At 54.6% G+C, this 21,434-nt stretch overlaps 1 protein-coding gene across 4 annotated transcripts in view; it reads right to left on the reverse strand.

The window, feature by feature from the left end:
- LOC122917293 (DAB2 interacting protein) overlaps window positions 1–21,434 on the reverse strand; it is a 124,092-nt gene that overhangs the window by 61,541 nt on the left and 41,117 nt on the right. The window contains exon 1 of one of the 4 annotated variants that reach the window (XM_044264992.1): window positions 19,583–19,593. The exons of the other annotated variants lie outside the window; for them this stretch is intronic. The gene's annotated coding sequence lies outside the window, so the exon portion shown is untranslated. Of the gene's footprint in view, window positions 1–19,582; window positions 19,594–21,434 lie in introns of those variants that run through there. 4 annotated transcript variants of the gene reach the window in all.

Genomic DNA, 21,434 nt, shown 5'->3' on the forward strand with positions numbered 1-21,434 from the left:
CAGAATAGTTGTGAAACCTACAGGGGGGGTCGTGGGCTCCCCAAGGAAGGGGTGAGGGGCCAGGTCTTCTAAGAGCCCTCTCGGCTGCCGGGTGGCAGAGGCCAGAGTTGGGGCTGCCCCGCCAGAGGCCACCTGGCACTGGTCTCATTTCTCACAGGCCTAGCTCAAAGAAAGAGCAGCCAGGCCCGCTGAGCAGCGACCCCACCCTCGGAAGGTGCCCACTGTGTCCTGTGCACCCGCACACACGTGCTGGACGACTCAGTGACATGGTGTCACTCAGTGACACCGCATCTCTGTGGCCCAGAACCAGGGCTACCCCTTTCGGGTACACTCTCCTCACGGCTCCCACCTGGCTGGGGAGCAGCTAAAATAAGAGTTCGGGCCCCGGCCCTAGAGAGGAGGCACAGTGCCAGACCCAGCAGGCAGTGCTCAGCAGAACCTGGAGGCTCATGAGGCCCAGGTTTCCACTCTGGCTGTGCCCCTTACTAGCCCAGGAAGTCCAGGTCAAGTCACCAAACCTCTGGGCACCTGGTTTCCCCAGCTCTCAGGTCACGGTGAACATCTAGGAGAAAAGGCCCCCGGCACAGGGCAAGGATGCCCATCCTCCCCTAACTCAATCCAACATACGGGCAGGGGTGGGGGGGCTGCTCACCTCTCTGCACCGCATCTCCTCACCTCCCACTCCCTAAGCTCCAAGCCCTTTCTCACCTCCCACGGCGGCCTCACATCCCAAGAGGACAGGAAGATTCTGACCTCTGAGCATTTGCTCACGGGGTCCCTCTGCCTAACCACCCTTCTCCCCCATCCCTCTGATGGGCTGCTCCTCTCTCAAACCTCAGCTCCTGTCACTTCTGTGAAGTCCTCCCCAATGCCTCCCAGGAAGGCCCAACTGACCTGCAGGCCCTCCAGCTCCTGTGTGCCTGGAGATGTTCCTGCCCCACTCGTGGCCTCAGCTTCCCCACCTGGGACAGAATCTCAGACTACTTCTCCTTCTAGAGCCTTACGAATGAGTTTGGTCACACGCTCCACTGCGGAAGGGGAGGACCTCCAAGTTCACCCTGAGTTTCTGGGGGACTGTGAAGGAGCTAGACTCTACCTTGTTCTGCCGAGAAGGGCAGGACAAGGACAGTTCAAGAGACCCGAGCCGTACCCTCAGAAGACCCCAATTGCAGAGCAGACGCAATAATCACAAAGCACAGAAAGCAGGTGGGGAAACAGGGAGCAAAGTGAAATCTGCCGGAGATCGGAGCAAGGGGCTGTGGGTGGGATCCAAGCAGCAGTAGCCAGGACTAGACAGATGGGCAGTGTCCACGCAGGAAGAGCAGGGGCAGGGAAGGAGGCACTCCAGAGAGGGGAGCGGCCCGAGACAGGGATACCTGCCACTTGGCAGAGCTCGGGCGTCTCAGCGTTGCTGTGCGGGTCTCAAGGTGCTCCGCCCAGCACCTGGCCACAGATCCCATTTACTCCCCAAGACCTCCCTGTGAGACAAGAAGTACCCCCATCCCCATCTTACAGAGTGAGACAGAGTTCCCTGAAGTCAGAGTTGACGAGAGGGGAGCTGAGATTTGAATCCAGGCATCCACCTGCAGAGGGAATTTGTCTGAGTACCATGAATAAACAGGGATGACCCGGGCAGAGAGCCTCAGGGGAGCGGGGGTGCAGCAGGATGACAGTCTGGGGACTCCCAAGAGACTTGTTAAGACCTGGAAGTCGGGCTTTGTTTTCCGGCAGCCGGGTATTGAGCGGCACCCAACCAAGGTCACTGTTGCCGATGAAATCTCTCAAGGGTGACACCCCCCCTCGTCCCCCACCACGCTCGGGAGAGTCCAAGGACCCCAGCCCAGCACCTGCCCTGCGCCATCGGCCTAGAGGACGCAGGAGCACGCGGCTGCTAATGAGTGCAGGGGTGTGAGGAGCAGGGGGGCCGCGGGCAAGCGCAGCCACTCAGCAGCCAGAGCTGTCAGCGGCCACGCGACAGGCTGGCGCGGAGCTGTTGCCAGGGCAGCCCGGAGATTCTGCCTTCGCAGGCAGAGTGATTTAGAACCCGAAGGGCTCTTCTAGCCCACTAGTTTGGCCAGCTGGGGGCTCCCCATTGAGTGCCTGCCCTCCTGAAACAGGGGCCCCCTGCAGGGGGGCTACCAGCATGAAAGGCCATCAAGACAGAGAATGGGCGGATATCACATGGTGGAAATAAGTCCCTTGTCACAACACAACCCAAACAGTGACCTCGGCTGGGGGCTTGAGGGTCCTAAGCCAGCATTTCCAACAACCCAAGTTTATCTTGTAGGATGCCCAGCATGACCGGCAGTGGTCCACTCCACCCTGGTCCTCTGAGGGCCTGGCCCGGCAGCAGCAGGTGGCCCACATGGGACCGGGGTGGAGGCAGGACCAGGAAAGGCAGGGGAGGAGGGGGAGCTGAGAGGGGACCAGTGCAAGGAAAGCAGGACCCTGACTTCAGTGCCCGCCCCTGCCCCAGCCCTCTGGGGCCAGTAGAGAGCTGTCATCCGGCAGGATCTGACACAGAAGCCAGAAAGCTCCGGTAGGGAGGGGTAACCATGCCTGGAAGGGCAAGGTGATGTTCAATTACGAATGCCAGCGTACTGTGAAGTAGAATGTGGTCTGTACTGAAACACATTAAGGTAAATGGCTGACAGTGGGATAAATATATGTGTGAAACTTAAGTGAATCCACCCAAAGGCAGGTTTGCAGACCCCTCATCAGGACCCCAGTGTGCTACGGGTGGCCACAGGAAGCCTGTTAACTAGTTTTCTGTACAACTGAAACCAGAGAGGATGCCGTGTTTCCTCTCGTTTAGAAATGTGTTTCCAGTAGTGTTATGAGTGGCTTCAAATGTGACTGGACAAAAAAAGGGCATCGGGCATCACCATCCTATCCGTACCTGCCCCAAAATTCAGGTGCGCTTAGCAAGCCAACCCTTCGCATAAGGCCACTTGGGGTCCAAGAATTCTTTAGATCCTGAATCCCACCACTCAGCGGAGAACCCCAGCCTCAAGCTGATAAGGAGGTCCCTGCCATGGCGCTGGCACGAGAAAGCACTGGGCCATGAGGACCCTGCAGCATCACCTGAGAGTGACTCTGTGGTGCAAGGTGCTTCTCCAGGGCAGAAGGACAAAGCTGGGGGTGGCCAGGCATACCGGACGCCATGCGGCTGTCTTTCTGAGAGTTTGCTAAAATGTGCGTGCACAGGGCAGGTGCTCTATGAAACACGCCTGCCCTGAAACACTCTTCCTGGTGGTAGTTGGACACAAACGAGATGGAATCCCACCACCACTAACGGTTATAGGCCACAGACATTTATGGAAAAAAACCCACGACAGCTACGCAGCCACCTTGACTTAGGAGAGAGAGAAGCAGGGATGACCAATCGGAAATGGATGGTGACAAATCATCAGGCTTGCTGCTGAGCTGCCTGGGTTCCCCAGGGGGGACAGGGGACAGTCCACTGCCTCCCTGCAAACAACAGAGCACCATGAAAACAAGCAGGAGAAGAGAGAGCCTGAGCGGGGGCAGAATTTGAGGGATGCAAGACTCTGGAATCCACCCATGGCCCAAGTGGAAGAAAAAGGTGTGTGGGACAAGGCTTGATCCGGCTACTTCTGCTTCCCATCTGCCTGGGCTCAGGTTAGCCTGAGTCTGCCACCACAGGAGAACAAAGACTGACTAGGAGAAGACTCCAGATTGGGTCCCCAGAGTCAGGGCTGTTGTGGGGACCCAAAAATACCACCATGAGTAGGTCTGGCTTGCTCGGTTTTCTAAGAGAGGAACTGGCTCCCCGAGAAGAAGGAACAAAAACAGATGGCAGACCTCAGGGCACCAACTCTGGGGGGTCACTGATAACTCCCTCTGGCAGCACAGTGGGGTGCTGGGATGGGACTAGATCCCCTCTGTACCCTCAGGGCCAGCCACAGACCTGTCCCAAACCCCACAAGAGATGACCTGCTGTTTATCTGAAGAACTCAGCAGAATTCTTTTGGAAGTGGAATCTGAGCAGGACAAAGGGCCCTCAGCTGGGGCACTTCTACCAGACCAAATAAACACTCGGCCTCTGCCAGGGGGGCTGTGGTTTATACTTGGAGAGGGGTAGGGAGGAGTCAATCCAATCTGAGTTTGGGCTGAAAGTGAGCTTTCAGCCAATAGCAGTAGCAAAGCACCATAGGCTGAGTTCCTGTCTCCTTCGGGGCTCAGGTCCTCATGGAGCTTCGTCCTGCTAGTGTCCCTTGGGGCAGTGAGGCCTGGCTCCCTCAGCTGGAGCAGGCGGTGGTACATGCGGCCCCAAGGTCACTCTGCAGCCTGATAACCTGGTACCTCCACCACCGACAGCCCTCAGAGGCCTGGGACCCTTCCAGAGAGGGAAGAATCCACGGCTACTAACTAGGGATCTCAGAGCTTCAGTGAGTCTCAGAATCACACCGGGGCTCATCAAGAATTTAGAATCTGGGGCCAACTCTAGTCTTATGGCTCTGACCCTCCCATGTAAGGCTCTGGAAACTTTTTACCACACTCCTTGGTACCATGATGCTCTGTTGTCATCAGGGACCAAGAAAAGGTGAGATGACCTCTGATGGCCCCATCGCAGTACCCAAAGTGAATACTTGATTACTCCCCAGTCGCAGCTGCTACTTCCTAAAACTATGGGGAGTTCGTAGGTTCCCAAGCACGTTGAATGGACCACACCTCCATCCCACTGCTACAGGAAGCTCACAGGCTCCACCTAAAGACAGGCCAGCAGGGCTTAATGGCAGGGAATAAACCAACCCACTTCATGGGGAGAGAAGTGTGTTAGAACTTTTTTCAAAAAGGAGTCATTAGTTGACTCAGCATTTTGATCAACAGAAAATTACACAAGTCATGTTGCCACCAGGAGGAAGCAAAGCCCCCCAAAGGCAGAGGCCTGGCTTTGGGACTAATGGAGCTCCCTCTCCCCAGAATCTGGAATCTTGGGAGCTCAGGAAAGTCTGGGGCCCCCTGCCCTACAGGAGTGCGGGCCTGGCACTGGCTGTGGAGACTCCTGCGAGGGCAGAAGGCACCTAGAGCATCTCTCAGGCCAGGCACACAATTAGTCACAGAGGCCTGGGTTCCAATCTGCCTCTGCCGGGGAAGGCCGCATGATCTCCAGCAAGTCTCAAGCATCTTCAGCCTTAGTTTCCTCACTTGCAAAGTGAGGAAGTATCCACTTCTTAGGATTGCTGTGAGGGTTAAGGCCACACAAGCCCTTTTAGCTCCCTGCTCCCGGACCACTGGGTTCTTCCCTCTGCCCAGAAGCTTCTTCCCTAAGAGCTCAGCTCACTCCTCCCTTCCTTGGAGAGGCTGTTCCCACCATCCCTGCCAGATCAGACCCACTAGTTCTAGGCTCTCCTGCCTCTCCCAGCCCTTAGGACACAGGCCTCAACCATAAAGACACCTTTACCTGTGGTCAAGTTTCACTGCGGTCTGTCTCCTCCACCCAGGGAGGGGCTGGGGCTAGCTGTGCTTACCACCGCATCCCCGGAGCACTGCCCAGAATGTAGGGTAACTGAAGAGCATCCCCTCCCCTTGGGGCCAGGCCATTGGAGCTCCCTGTCCCACCACAGACTCCAGATCTGATCCCCCAGTAACTCCTGATTCCAACCCCTATGATACTCAAATCAGAGCCCTGCCCTAAAAGGACCATCTCGGACCATCCACTACCTCTGCAGCCTCACAATGCTACCAGCTGCTTCCGGAGATTCAGCCTCACATGGCTCTCCAGATTTTTCATAGTAACACCTTCTCAGAGTTTCGGAAGCAAACCAAAGTCATTTGCCAACTATTTTCTCCCATTAATCTCACAATGCATTTGCTATTCTCCCTCCATAATGACTCATTTAGCAGCAACAGAACAATTAGGCAGACCACAGAATATTGATTTTCTAAGTGGGAGAAATGTCCACACAGACATCTCTTCCTGCCTGTCTTGGGCTGTCTCCTGCTGCATGATGTGGTGGGCCCTGGGAAGGCGAGGCTGCATCTGCTGGCAGGACGCTGGGGTTTCACACGGAAGCTCAAAAGCATGGCATGTGCTGGGGCCCCTGCATGGCTCAGTCAGTTAAGCGTCTGACTCTTGATTTTGGCTCAGGTTGTGATCTTGAGGTTGTGGGAGCCCCGCATCAGGCTCTGTACTCAGCAGGGAGTCTGCTTTCTCTCTCTCTCACCCGCCTCCTTCTGCCCCTCCTCCAGCCCATGCTGGGGCACACACACACTCTCTCTCAAAATACTAATAAATAAATCTTAAAAAAAAAAAAAAAAAAGAAGCACGGCAAGTGCAAATATGAGAGATGGTAAAATGATCATGTGAAAAAGATGATCCCATATAATCTGAGAACACTGGAAGACAGGCACGGTTATCACACTCATTTTAAAGATGAGGAGATCTAGGTTCAGAGCTTAGGGCACTTGGCCCAGATCACACAGGAGGTTAGGAAGCCAAGTCCACACCTCGGTCCATGTGTCAGCAGAGCAAACTTCAGTTCTTCAGGGTACTCGTGTGGTGTCTTGCTCTCTAAGGGAACAGGGTGGCCTTGCCACTTGGGGGCAATACAGTCCCTTTCACCGTGCGACCCAAGGAGACTCCTGAGACATAAAACAGTTGGCCTAGGTCCTGGATTCACACCTGAGCTTCAGTGCAGCCTCTCAGCCTAGGTGCTGCCAACGAGCTCACCCCAGGCTGCCCCTGGCCACCCACCAGGCCCGGGCAGCAGCTCTCAGAAACACCTAGAACAAGAGATGGCAGCGGGATTTGCCTGGCCTCCGCCACCCGCTGATCACCACCACCGGCCTGAGACAAGTGGCTACCTAGCTCCTGGGGTACTTCTAATGTCCTCAACCTATAAAAGGAGGGTGCTGAAGGAAAAAGAGAGTCTGGAATGGCTTGATGAGTGGGACACCTAGTAGTTTTATGCCCATCTCTGCATGTGGCTCCAAACGCAGGCCCTGCAGCTGGGATACTGTTAAACAGGGTTTTGGTGAACCTCCTAATTCCCACTCCCGGAAACTTGGAACCAAGCTGGGATGGGGGCTATGGGAGGAACAGGTCCCCAGTGGCCCAAGGACCAATGCCAGCCAACATACTGACCTTCATTTAGGAACAAATGGTTTCTTTGTGCAAGGGGGAAAAAACTGAAGGTCCAGCTAGCAGACATGGGTTTAAATGCCAACTCCACCACCCATCTACATGCCCTGGGATGAGATAATTACCCTCAAGTCTCAGCTTCCTCATCTGTAAAATCTGTAAAATGGGATAATCCCTGCCACCTCCCTAGCCAGTATGAGGGCCAAATGGTAATGACGGAGTGCCACACACACACTGACAAGGGCAGCTCAACAGAGGACAGGGTTTCCAAGAGCTGACACTGCCTAGCAGTGGCACGGACACCTCCCCACACCTGGAGATGAGCAAGCAGGCCCCAGAAGAGTCTGTGTGGGGGTGTGGGGGGAGAGCATTCTATATACCCTCTTGGACACCCAGATGCATACATTAGCATATTCAAGGCTCCCAGGACTCAAGCATTGAAGAAACTTACTTGCTTTGGTTCACTGGATGTTTCCCTGACCTGCTGGCACTATGGAATCCCCTTATCTCTTAACGAGTCAAGCACTCATTAACAGAATGTGGTACTCTGTGGGAACCAGTTTGAGAAACACTCTTAGGGAAGCTTCTGACAATGATGAGAGGAGGTAGGGCTGAGACCAAGGCCTTTCAAGGACAACCCTGGCTTGGAGAGACTATAGGATCTTCCCGGGTGTCAGCAAGGCACAAGCAGACCCAGCCCTCAACCTCCCTTCCTAGCACCACAGGGGGGCAAGACCACACCTACGAGGGAAAATTCACTTCTTCCATGAAACAACAGAAGAAAGGGACTTAGAAGCCTCAGATGCAAGGCACTCTCAAGCCACTCCTGACCTCAAAAAACCCAGAAACTTGGAGGAACTGAAAAAGAAGAAAGGCCTCGAGCAGAAATGCCCCCTTGTCCCCTGCTCCTGCCTGCAAACTCATCACCACTGCCCTTACCTCTGAATCAACACCTAGCCCAGCAGGTGGTATGGGAGTATGTTGGTTTGGAAAAAAGCATCCCCAGGGCTTCAGAATCATTCCCCGGAGCAGCTACCCGCTCTCCTATGTGGGCTGGGGCTGGTTCTGGTCTGAGTTTTCTGTGGGCCCAGCATGTGGGGGATTTATTTCCCCTTTTGCAGGCTGGATGGCTCCCTTCTTGTACCCAGCAGCTTGGGCTCTGGGCGTCCTCCAGGCCACCAGAAAAGGGAGCTAAGTCTCTACAACAGTCGATCATACTTCAAAGAAGAGTTAACTTGTAGAACCACAGAAAGCAGGAGAATAAAGAATCCCAAATCATTTGAGTGTTCGAGACCCCATCTGTGGGTCCTGGAAGAAAGGAGCAAATGTATTACCGGCCCCACCCATTATGATGCTATCAGCATCACGTGGACACGGACACACACACACACACACACCCTGCACACACATAACCCAGTGCCCTCTCCTCTCTCCGGGGGCACTCCATGCCAGGAAAAGCCAAGGAGTCCGGGAACTGGCTCCTGGAAGAGCTCCGGCAAACCCATCCATGGCAAACCCATCCATAATGGTGCAGTCTTTGCTCCCAGCAAGGACAGAGCTTTATTAATTATTCAGGGGACGGTGCAATTATGCAAATCAGTGGGTAGCCTCTGCCCGGCTGCTGCCTTCTGCAGGAGTCCAGAGGGGGATGGGGACACCCAGAGCCCAAGCTGCTGGGTACAAGAAGGGAGCCATCCAGCCTGCAAAAGGGGAAATAAATCCCCCACATGCTGGGCCCACAGAAAGCTCAGACCAGAACCAGCCCCAGCCCACATAGGAGAGCGGGTAGCTGCTCCGGGGAATGATTCTGAAGCCCTGGGGATGCCTTTTTCCAAACCAACATACCCCCATACCACCTGCTGGGCTAGCAAGGCCATCATTCAAAGCTTATTCCTGTAGGTCCTAAAGGCATGGAATACTTCCAAAGATTCCTCTTAAAAGCATGCTTCTAAGGAGAGGTAACATCTCAAATTAGTGTTTACTAAAGAATGTGTGGCGAATGGCTGCTGCTCCACGGATGCTCCCCGGGTGGGGGGGTGGGGACGGGAAGCCCTGGATTAATCAAGATGAAACTGGTTTCTTTACTTCAAGGCCTCTTCCGCCATCTAGGTTCTAGATCAAACAATGAGTCCCCAAGAGCGAGGATGCCCGCCACCCCGATGGAGGAAAACACCTAGCCTTACCTCTAGGAACCTCAGGAACCGAGTTTGAGAAACCGGCTAGATTGCTCACTAAATCCCCTGCCAGCTCCAGCAGCCCTGGACTCTGAAAACCCCTAAGACTGGGTTTGGCCATCAGAAGTGTGGACTTCACATCCCCGGGCAACTGGACAAGACCACCTTGGGCAGCTTGCGTGGGCCGGCGGCAGAACACCCGACCCTGTCCGGCCACTGCCCCACACCAACTTCCAGCACCCTCCCGGTTCGGGCAGCTGGGATGAGCACCATCTCAGGTCTGCGTCGGCCTCACAGCCCTCACCAGTCAGGAGTGCGGCCCCAGCTGTGATGAACGGCCCCATGGGTGCCAGGCTTCCCCATCTCCCCAGCGGTCCACAACAAAGGCTGGCTGGGGAGTCCCTGCCCGCCATCACCACTCTGCTTTCCCTTCGCCCACCTGGGCAATGAGGAAAGTCACCTCTGTGTGCTGCCCCTGGGAAGAAAGGGAGGTGCTGCACAAGGCCAGTTAGCTGGCGCATAACCTCTTCCACCTGCCCGATCTCACCCAGCATTACAAATCAATAGATCTAAATGCAGCCACAGCTCATCAGCTCTGCCAAGAGAAAAAGAAATATGGGAGCCCAGAATCCTGAGGGGCCCATGGAACTAGACGCGTATAATCACTGATTAAGTACAAATGCTGGGAACAGTCACCGAGTGGGCCCTGCCCTCACATCCTGGAGAGGCCAGGAGAAAGGCTCACCTCCATGCCACGACAGCCTCAGGACCCGAGCACTCATAACGGCCTCTAGTAGCCCCCACAGGCGGCTCTCCTGCTGTCTCAGCAGGAAGACAGTAAACCAGTCCAATTAAGATCTAGGAGCGAATCCCACCTCTGCTGCGCACATGCCGTCTGATGCCGGGCAAGGAGCTTTCACCTGACAGAGCCTGGGCTTCCTCACCTGGAGAACAGGGAGCAGGCCGATACTGGGCAGCGAGCGGGTAAGAGCACAAACGTGGGAGCCGGACTACTTGGGTTCAAACCCGGCTCTGCCGGTCCAGCTGTGCGATGGCTGTTTCCCGGCTGTAAACCTGGGATGACAAGAGCATGCAGCACGTGGGCCGGTGTGAGCGAGGTGACCCTAGGACGTGCCCGTCGTGTCCGCTGTTGCACTAGAGAGGGCCCGGACTTTGAATCTAAGGAGACCTAGATTCTAAATCCATCAGGAGGGTAATCCCCGATAAGTGATTTTACCCCTCGGAGGCCAGTTTCGTCACCCAGAAGATGGGCGGAGGATAAAACCAGGGGAGTCGAGAGGATTAGAGATGACGCCTATGCGACACACAATGCCTGGCACGAGACAAGACGCTTCATAACGGCAGGTGGCTGACTGATGCCATTACTGACCGGGCATGCCTTCTGTAGAACGAGCGTGTGAACACAGACCACGCAGAACAGGGACTGCCAGCGGATTTCATATAACGCAGCCCCATAGCCTGGGTTGGAATCCCAGTTCTGCCTCTTGTGAGCCATCGGACTCTGGCAAGCTGCTCAGTCGCTCTGGGCCTCAATTTTCTTCTCCGCGGATGAGGACAGTAACAGCACCTATCCTTCACAGTGTGCTGGAAGGCTGGAATGAGAGAATGCAGGCAAAGGCCCTGGGCAAGGAGCCTGGCCCCTCCTGAATGGCCACTTGAGGCAGCCCAGCACCAAGAGAAGCTTGCCGTGAAGGGTGCAAAGATGGAAGGCGCCTGTCCACCTGGCTGCTATGGCTCCACTCCAGGACATTTCCGGGGGCCTCAGGACCTTGAGGAGGTACAGCAAAGCCCGGGAAAGATGACACACCACCCTGTACTAGCTGCTTTCCTTCCAGGAATCCTAGAATCCTGAGAACTGGGACATTAGCTTTTGTTTTTGTTTTGTTGAGATGGGGAAACTGAGGCTCAGAGAGAAGCAGCAGGTAGGCTGGGTCTTGAACCGACTCTGGGTGACTGCCTCTGGCACACACACTATTGACCTCCTCAGCTACTGGTAGCCCAGAACATGGAGCTTTACGGCAGTCCTGGGTTCAAATTCCAGCTCCAGGCCCCCAGGCCCAGACTCCCCTTGCCCCCTCATCCTTCTCCCACAACTTCCAGTGGGTGCCTCGCCTCCTGGGTGAGGAGCGCAGCCCAGCCCACCCCACCAGGCCTGGCCTCTGCATAGACAGCCACAGATCCCTGAGCAGAGACCCTCCAGGCTGTGCTCAAAGACCTCTACTCTCAGGTGGGAACCAAAGGCACGTGGTCCAGTCCTGAAATGCTGACTCGTCCTATTCTATGGGCTCTGACTCGGTGGACTTGGGCTTGAAGTACATGACTGCCACCTGCTTGATCCTGGTAGTGATTACCCATCTGTGGACCTCCGTTTCCACACCTATAACTGGAGAGCTGGCAAGACAAATGGGCCTTGGTGGCATGGGGAGGCTAAGCACTGGGCCTGGAGTGAGAAGACACATTATAGCTCCACCTGTGCAAGCCTCACCTGCTTCACCCCTACAATGCCCATCATAGACACACGTGCCCTAACTGCTCGACATGCCCCTGGGAGAGCAGGGACACCAGTGTAAGAGCTTTTTTACAGAGGGGAGCCCTGCGCAAGCACAAGAGGGAGCTGCAGCACTTCTCTAGGAGGGGAAGGTTCATTCCAAAAACATCATTAAGCTTAAAAAGAAGGGGCATGGCATGATAATGGGGGGATTCTAGGCATGAATCAGGGAACGGATTGCCGGGCAAGGAGGTCCCCCAATGTGTGACTCTGGGCTAGCTATGCTCCACTCTTGGAATTTCGGTTTCTATATCTAAGAAATGGGAGATGAAAAACCCTCTCACTATGAGGAGTCAATAAGGATACAGCACAGGCAGCGCCTAGGCAGGTTGCTAGCACACCACTGGGGCACAATTCCTGCGCCCCTGCAAAAGAAACAAACTCTGGGCAGTGTTTCTCAAACTGGGTGAAAGGTGATCACTCCACCAGAATCTGCAAGGGCTGGGCTAGGGCCCAAGAATATGCATTGTATCAGGGGCCCCAGTCAATTCCTCTTCATCACACAGGTCCTCCCTGGGGTGGGCTGGTCTGTCCTGCTCTGGAGCCAGGCCCACGCACGAGTGGGGCTTTAATCAGAGCCTGTTCTGGGGCCCAGTTTCCGGATGAAATGTGGGGAAGTTGGAAAACGAGTAAGAAGACAGGAAGGGGACTAAGGAGTAGGGAGTGGGGCTGTGAACAATCTATTAATCAATCTCCTCCCTCGCCAGAAACAATAATTGAGGCTCATACATCCTTCACGTGCTAACAGTCCGCAGCTGCAAGACAAAGCTTTGATTACAAATGTCAAAAAGACAGGGCATGAAATTAACTTCCCCTTAGTCCATGGGCACAGGGAGACGCTACACTAATTCACTGCCCTCGGTATGAAAACTCCCCAAGACAACGTCGCATCCAATTAGGGCCTGTGCAGCCAGGGTGGCATCTGTATCTGCCCAGTGTGCTCTATTACAAGTAGGCCGGGCCTGCGAACAAGGGCCCTAAGGGTGTGAGAGAGGTCAGGCCAACAGGCAGGTGGCAGGGGCACGGTCAACTGGGAGGTGGCCAGATCCAGCCTGGAGAGGGGGCCAGAGAAGGGCTCTTCAGCTCACCCCAGGAGGGCGGCCCACCAGAAAAGGGAGGTGGGGAAAGCGTCGTGACAAGGGCATCTGATGCAGAGAAATGTTAAGCCCCTTCTATCTGGACCGACTCCTGCCCCACCAGCCTCACTGGAAGGACAGAGCACAGACTGAGAGCTCCAGTGGCTTTTCTGAGGCTGATCATGTGGAGTTAGCAGTGGAGCCCGGCCTAGGAGCCAAGTTCCCACAATTGGTGCCCTCTGTCCACTCTGGCCTGGTTTGGGGCAGTCAAGCTACAAGAGGCAGAAGGAGGCTGGAGATGGCAAAGCCCTGCTCAGGCTGCCTTTGTAAGAACCTATAAGGCGCAGGGCTCCGGGGCTACCCTCACCACCTCCCTACCCCCCACCCCCCACCCCCGCTTAGAAGACTGAAGTTCATGTAGTTATTCACTGGGCAAACCCAGAGCACCAACTCCGTGCAGGGTACAAAGTGCTCTGTCAGAGCTTCCAACAGTCCACCCCATGCCACTACCATCAGCTGAGGTCTTGGAGGTGACAAGCCTAGGAGTCAGCATGCAGGCTTCCTGAGCGGGCGCAAGTGGGGGTAGGAGGGGAAGACCTATTCTTGGCATGCCCCCAGGACTGGGCTTGACCTCTAGCCTTGGGGTCCCTTCCTACCCTTCCCCAAGAATGCCCAAGGTATTCCCAGGCAGACTGCCAGGGACCTTATGCCTGGGGACCCTGTCTCCCTCTCTTCCTGGCCCTCATCCCACCACCCACCTGGCTCAGAGGGGACCTCTGGCGCACAAATAGTGGCTTCCACAAGGTTTGCCTTCCAAATGCCAGGGAAGGCTCTTCTGTGTGCATGCCCAGGTGTGGCACGTGGTGTGAGCTACAGACACGACATGGCAGGCAGCCAGCCAGCCAAGGCTGTGTCCCGTGCTACGTGCGAGACACTGTGTGTCTTCCCACAAACTCCCGCCCACACATGCCCACAAAGAACAGAGATTCTCTCTATCTCATGAGCGGACAGTAACACAGGCCACCCCTCCGGGCACTGCCAGCTGGAAGGGGGAAACTCCCACACGGTTTCCATCCCTAAGTTTTCGGTCTGTCCTTTGAGGTAGATGAGCGGGCTGGATCACAGGAGACTTCACAGAGCAGAGGGGAGCACACAGAGAAGGGAGCTGGCCCCTGGTGGAGGTTTGGCCCTGCGGGAAGCTGCCTCAGGCTCTCGGGCTCTTGGAAGGGGTCGGGGTCGGGGTCGGGGGACTGCAGGAAGCAGCCCAAAGGCACCGGAGGAGCAGGGAAGGGTTACTCTTCAAGCAGAGTGGCCAGTGACTGTCCATCCCACAGCTCAGGTCCGGGCAATGTTACCTGGCTGCAGTGTTACCCGGCTGCTGAGAGGTTTCAGAAGGCGGGGGCTTGGGTTGGGCCTCCACAGCTATCCACAGCTCCTCGCACGCCCCACCCCCAGGCTGGGAATGCGGCCCAGGCCATTCCTCATAGATGGACAGACTGATGGCCAGCAGACCAGAGTATCTTCATACAAGGGGGCTCTCTTTCACTCCCCCACAGCCGACCACCACAGGGTGGTGAGCTGGCAGGTCAGGGTAGGGAAAGAGCTAAGTGTGCCCTGCCACCTGGGACAGAGTCGCCAAGCCAGCCAGGGGCACTGAATGTTTTCTTTCTTGCCTTTGTGGTCCCCCTATGATCTCCAGCTCTTTTCTGTGGCCTTCTAAAATAGCCATTAATTAAAGCCCGGTAATTAACTTTCTGGCTCAAGTAATATTTTGCAAAGGAATTCCATTAAAGAGTCAATTTGCATATCCTCAGACATGGGGCCCTGGAAATAGGCAGGTTACTTGTGGAGAAGATGACAGGCCCCTTGGCACCCCAGGCGTGGGCTCTGCTAGCACCTGAAGGCACAGGGGATTAAGAACACAGCTGTCCTGTGGCGCCTGGAGGAGCCTGGGTGGCTCAGTCGGTTAAGCGTCTGCCTTCATCTCAGGTCATGATCCCAAGGTCCTAGAATCCAGCCCTGCATCAGGCTCCCCTCCCCCGCATCAGGCTCCCTAATCGGCAGCAATCTTGCTTCTCCCTCTCCCACTCCCCTGCGTATGCATCCTCTTTTGCTGTGTTTCTCTTTGTCAAATAAATAAATAAAATTTTTTTATTTAAAAAGTGGGAGCTATTCTGACGAGCAGGTATATGCCAAGCCCTGAGGTTCTCCCCAAGCAGGCAGGTAGTTTGTTCACAAAATTGGCCACCTCAAGGGCACACACCTAGACTGAGACCGCACACAGATGTGCACGTGTGAGAGTTCAAACACAGAACACACTCTACACACAGTGTATGCAAATGTGCACACACAGTGGTAGCCATGTACACATAAGAAAACAGACGACAATAAGGACAGCAGTCAGCACTTAGTGAGCACTTACTAGACTGAACCATGTCTGTATGCGACCTACAAAAACAGCCACTTCATATAGTCCAGCCCAGAATGAAGCACCGGGCACTGTTCCAAACACTTTACATGTCATCAGTCATTTCAAACGCACACTGTGCGCAAGGACGTTTACATATAATGCACACACACCTTCATGAAGGCAGGTACATACTTGCAAGACATACAAAAACATGAGTGCACAGATGTACACATGCTTACGAGCTTGTGCAAAGAAAAGGCTTCTCCAGCCTTTGAAACCCCAGCCTGGGGCTGATCACATTCCCACTAGCTAATTTCCACCATTCCTAAAAATAATGCCCAGCTCCGATCTCTGGAAGATACACGAGGGAGCCACTGATCTAAAAGGAGGGCGATAAAAATGAGAAAGCAAAAAATAAATTGGTTCTTCCCTACGTCCAGGTCATGTTCTGTGGCTTTCCCCTCCCTCTCCGGAGATGAGGCTCAGAATCACGTGCTTATGTGTGTGGCCTTGGTCAGCCCTGCCCCCACAAAAGTGCCCATGGGCTCCAAGTACAATGTTGCAGATGGGCTGGGACCTGGTCACCAGGCCCGGTGTCTGTGATGGTCCTACCTCCATGCCTCTGACTGCATGCCTCAGTTTCCATCAACCTAATAGCCCTTTCATTGCCCACCTGCCTTGCAGGGCAGAAGACCTTGCAAAGTGCTGTGTAAATGCCAGGCCTCCTTATGATAATTATCAGATTAAGAATTAAACCTGATTCTCTTATGGAGGGGAGGGGAGAAGGGAGAGGAGAGCTGGGTGAGCCCTTCTTGAGGGTCATTAATGAACTCCCTACCACACCCCTTGGAAGGCAGGAGCCCATTTAACAAAGATCCACCTACATGGGGCCTCTGAGAGCTGAGGGAGGCCACAGAGGGCAACTAAGAATGCTGCAAGGGGCTTGTTTAAGAATGTCCAGAAGGCAAAGACAGGATTAGGTAAGACTCAAAAGAACAACAACAACTACTGGCCATTAAACTCCAGAAAATAATATTCAATCCCTAACAAGCAATGAAATGCAAATAACAAAGAAATGCCATTTTTCTGCCTATTTGAATGACAAAGATCGTTTTAATGACACCCAATGTTTTTAAGGATGTGGAAACAGGTGGGCACTCTCAAAAACCATTGGGGAATATAAATTACTACAGGGTTTTTCATGGGGGGCATTTTTTTAAATCAAAAACCTGAAACTGTTTATATTCTTTGACCTAGTAATTCCATTTCTAAGAACTGACCCAGAGGAAAAAGAGATGTGAACAAAGATAAATATTCAAATATTTGAATACCAGCATCATTTTTAATTAGAAAACAAAAAAACCACTGGGTATAACCTAAACATTTAAAATTATTAAAAACAAGTATGGTCTATAACATAAATGGAACAATGGACTTTTTTTTCTATATTTTATTTACTTATCAGAGAGAGAGAAAGAGACCACAAGCAGGTGGAGAGGCAGAGGCAAAGGGAGAAGTAGGCTCCCCATTGAGCAAGGAGTCCAATGTAGAACTCGATCCCAGGACCCTGGCATCATGACCAGAGCCGAAGGTAGACGTTTAACCGACTGAGCCACCCAGGCATCCCTGGAACAGTGAGCTTTACACAAAAGTTTGTCAGCCCCATCCCCTACAGTATAGACAGGAATGAGGATCATTCTATTTCTTATATTCAAGGTAATAATGATTTTCTGCACAACCCTTTTCACCTTTCTGGAGACAGCAACATCCAGTTTCTCTCTTGAACCTCAGAAGAACACAGCATGATTGCCTGATACAGCATCTACGTTGTAGATGAGAAAACAGAGGCTTATCTAAAATGAAGTGAATTTTTCCCACTGATGCTAACTCTCACTTACTGAAAATGCTAGTCTAGCCTCTTTCACATATAATTATTTATTTAATAACGTTTAAGAAACATTAAAGAAATGTGCAAGACCTGGTGCTAGTTGCCTAGGAAATAGCACCAAATGGGACACTTTCTATTAAACACATGCCGAATATATTAACATTAATGTTTCCAATCATATTATCATCAAGAGACCCACTTCGCAGATGTGCAAACTGAGGCTCAGGAAGGTTACACTACTTGCCCAAAGAATGCATGGCTTCAAAGCCAAAGATCACACACTTCCCATTATTCCCAGAGACTTTGCACAATCATCTCGACGTCACCCAGGGGAAGGTAGAGTACCAGACACTCCCTGTCTATGGAAAAGAAGGGAGAGAGGCAAGAAAGGCCAGGCCCTGATCAGCTCCTCCTGCACCTACTGTCAACAACTAGAGCAGGAAAACGGATCCCACCTTCCATTCTCCATTTCCCATTAAGCTTCCCCTCCCCTCCCCAGGGATAGCCTCACCCAAAGGGACTGAACTGATTGCTGCCTACTCTGGGCCAGTTGAGGGTTCCTGAAGGCCCCCACCTCCACTTCCAAGTATCTCCCTCCCTAGCTTTACTCTGCCTGGAATCCCACCATTAGTAACTTTCAGGTGTGGGAACTCCAGGCAACACACATATTCCTGAGAAGGAGTCATCAATCTCTTAACTCCGCACACAGCCACCCTGCATGCCTGCGCCTGGCTTGCCCACATTTACAGGATTAGCTCTGCACCAGGCCAGCTGGGAAGAATGGGAAGTGGGGGCGCAGCCACTTCAGAGTAACTACAGGGGTAGGGGGATGGGTTGAGAGCCAGAGAGGGCATACTCTCAGCACCCGTAGGGGGGCCAGAGTCACACAGAAACAGTAGCACCGAGGAAGTGTAATATTGCCAGCTGACCCTCCTAGCTACTCAGGAACATTAATAAATGAGTGACTTGGAAATTATCTTCTGGGAAGACAGATTCACCACATCCTAGATGGCTTTTACCAACATTAAGACAGCTTGTAAATGAAGCAGCAACATTTCCAGCCTACAAAACAAAAATGCTTCTGCCAGCACGCCTTTCACCTGGAAAATCCCTGAGCGGCATTCATTTCCCTTAACCAGGAGACATGATTACCTGTCCTTGGTGCTTACTTCCAAAACGTCCAAAGAAATGAGTGTCTAAGGGGGCCAGGGATTTTGCAGACCAGTTGGAAATGTCCCCTAAGCCATTTCAGGAGAATAAGTACAAAGGCTCAAGCCTGTCCTGTGGCCCTCAAGACTCCCAGGACCCAGCTGTGCCCCCAAGTCCTGGCTGGCCTGACCCCGGCCTTACAATCAAGACACAGGCCCTCTTCCTTAACCAGCAGAACTCAGCGGCCAGACTCCTTTCCCAGGGAGCCAAAAGATCCCAGCACAGAACCAACTGATTTCTAGCTTCCAGATGAGAGAATTCCAGCACAAAAAATAGCCTCCACAACACAGCAGTTTGCAGAACACAGCAGACGGCATGCAATGAAGCCGCTTCAGCGGCTCTAAAACAGACAGCGTTATCCAAAGTCTGAACCCAATTGGCCACCCCAGAGTGCCCCACACTCTTCACTGACAGGAGGAAGCCATGGGGACCAGGGCTCACACTTGCTACCCTAGAAGCTCCCACCCTCCTTCCAATGCCTATCTCCTCACTGAGGCTGCACTCCCCCCCCTCCCCGGCCAGAAACCCTGCAACCCGGTGGGGGTCCCAGGGACCTAGGATCCAAACCCTTCCTCACTGCTAAGCCAAGCCAAAGGCAGCCCATTCTGTCTTCCCAGCCTTCAACAGCACAACCACAGCACATTGGAGTTCAAAGAGGTTCCTCTCCACTCACCCGGGTTTGACCATGAGCGTTTGGGGAGGGGGGTTCCACCAGTTGGTTTTACTCAGTCAACTCCACACAGGACGACTCCAGGGACTGCCCCAGAGAAGCATCTACCCGAGAGAAATATCTGCCCATCCATCCCCAAAGCAGCTGAGAAAGCCATTATTTCTAAGCAAAGCAGTAAAGCAGGAGATCCCAGTCTCCTGACAAAGCCTATTTTAGCTCCAAGGCTGGGTCCAGGGATTTCAAACTCGGTCTCTCTGCCTGTCCGTGAGAAATCCGGGCTCCCTTCTTGTGCCAGAGAAGCCACCGAGCCAGATTTTGTTTATAGAAAATTAATAAGACAATCCCACACCACTGCCAGTGACATTCTGCTCCAACAGCTACTGTTAACACCGTTTCTAGAAACAGGCTTAGAGTTTCCCTCCCGAACCCCCACCCCCACACCCCGAACCCCCCAGGCATGTGGCAAGGCTGACCTGACCTGAGACCAAGCTGGGCAGGACCTGTTAGAGGTCATCTGGGCCATGCCCCGACCTCCAGCCCGGAGCCCGGGTTGCCAGCCAACACTTGCCGGCTTCTTGGTGCAGGCTTCCCGCTGGAGGGAGGTAAACATGGCATGCGTGCTGTCTGCTCCCGGGAGGACAGACACACTCAGAGGCCGGACCGCCTGCTGTCTCTCCTGCTCCCCGGACAACCGACACATGCACACAAAACGGGGTACGTACACAAGCCCCCGCATGCGGGTGCAGAGGGTCCTGACCCCCGCCAAGGAAAGCGCAGAGAAGGGCATGTTCCTGGGGGAGAAAGCCGGAGGCAGGGGCCGGGCGGAGGGAGGAAAGCAGCAAACCCGGTGGCCTGCCGCCCAGACAATAACAAAGATGGGAAGCGAGATTTTCAAAGACGCAGTGGCTGCACCCAGCACGGAGCTCTGGCCTGGCTGCATGCTCCTGCCAGGGCACGCCTGGTCCCCTGGGGCACCACGGCCATCAGAGAAAGGCTTGAGGGTCCTGACTCCGGCTGGGCTTGGTGGCTGGGGCAGGAGACCAGCTGCAGGCAGCGGTGGGGATGCAATGGAGAGAGCAGCTCTGGGCTGATGGAAATTAAAGGTCTAGTAATTCTCCCCGGGAATGGGAGGGGTGCTCTCCAGGAAGATGCTAGGGGTCAGTTAAACAGCCACTCAACCTTGGGCAGGAGTTGGGCTGTAACTTGTACTCCTCTGCCTGCTGGAACCAACGGGGAGGAGAGACATTTTTATTCTACCTGTGCCTCCCCTACAGGGAGTGCCAACTTGCCAATCATACACAGGGGCACAGCCCTATGAAGGCAGATGCCAGGGGCCTGAGATGTCGGGGCTGAATGCTGAAAAGGCTCCTTGGTGCCTGCCTGCTCTTTCACCTCCACTAGCTGAGCAGGGACACGTTCTAACTGGCACCGGAATCTATCACAGTGCCTGTGCCCAAGCAGAAAGGTGCCGTGGCTGGTACGGCTCAAGGAGGGGGATCCGGGTGGAGAGACTGTATCCGCCCAGTGCCCCCGCACGCGGACAGGATGGCTTGCCCTTGCGAGCTGAAGCCTGCTCTGTTGCTGGTGACTGGGAGCAGGCTGAACCACCTCCTCCCTCTCCTCCTCTGCCCCACAAGCCACCTCCCCCTGGAATTTCCACACCTGCTCCTGGCTTGCCCAGGAAAAGGAAACAGGGAACAGGAGACACCCCTGGGAGTAGAGAGGTGAGGGAGGGAAGCAGCTGCCCCGGCTGGGAGAGGATGAGGCCCTTCTTCCCTAGCCTCAGGCACTGCCCCTGAGCTCCAAGCCCCCGGCACTGCCCCCTCTGCTCACCCCAGCCCCCAGCGGAGCACGCGCCCTACTTAGAGCAGATGTGCCCCCTAAGCGGCCCAGCCCCCTGCTCCTCCCCTCCAGATGTTCACCCTTTTCCTCACCACTGGGTCTCAGCAAAACCCAGCCGAAAATGCCTTTTGTATCGGACACCCGGGGGCTCCAGAGGCAGGGGGATGGGTCCTGGGGGTGGAGGCGCCACTTCGGTCCCCAGCTCCGGGCACTGCACCGCCCGGGAAACAATGCCCACCTCGGCGAGACGAGGCAGGACTTCTCGGCGAGGGCACTTCCCGCCCGGCCTCGCCCCGGGCCGCGGGCACCCCCTCCTCGCCCCGAGGGGAGAGAGAAAGGTCCTCCCGCCGTGCACCGCCCCCCGTCCGAGGTGGCCCCACAAGTTGCCGGAGGGCGGCGTGCGGTGTCCTCCCGCTTCCAGCGCGCCCCAGCCCCGGCTCTCGCTTTGTCCCCGCGCCCTCCGGGGCGCATCCCGGGGCGGCGGCGCG

This window comes from Neovison vison, chromosome 9 (genome assembly GCF_020171115.1).
Source record: "Neovison vison isolate M4711 chromosome 9, ASM_NN_V1, whole genome shotgun sequence".
In the NCBI taxonomy this organism is placed as follows: domain Eukaryota; kingdom Metazoa; phylum Chordata; class Mammalia; order Carnivora; family Mustelidae; genus Neogale; species Neogale vison.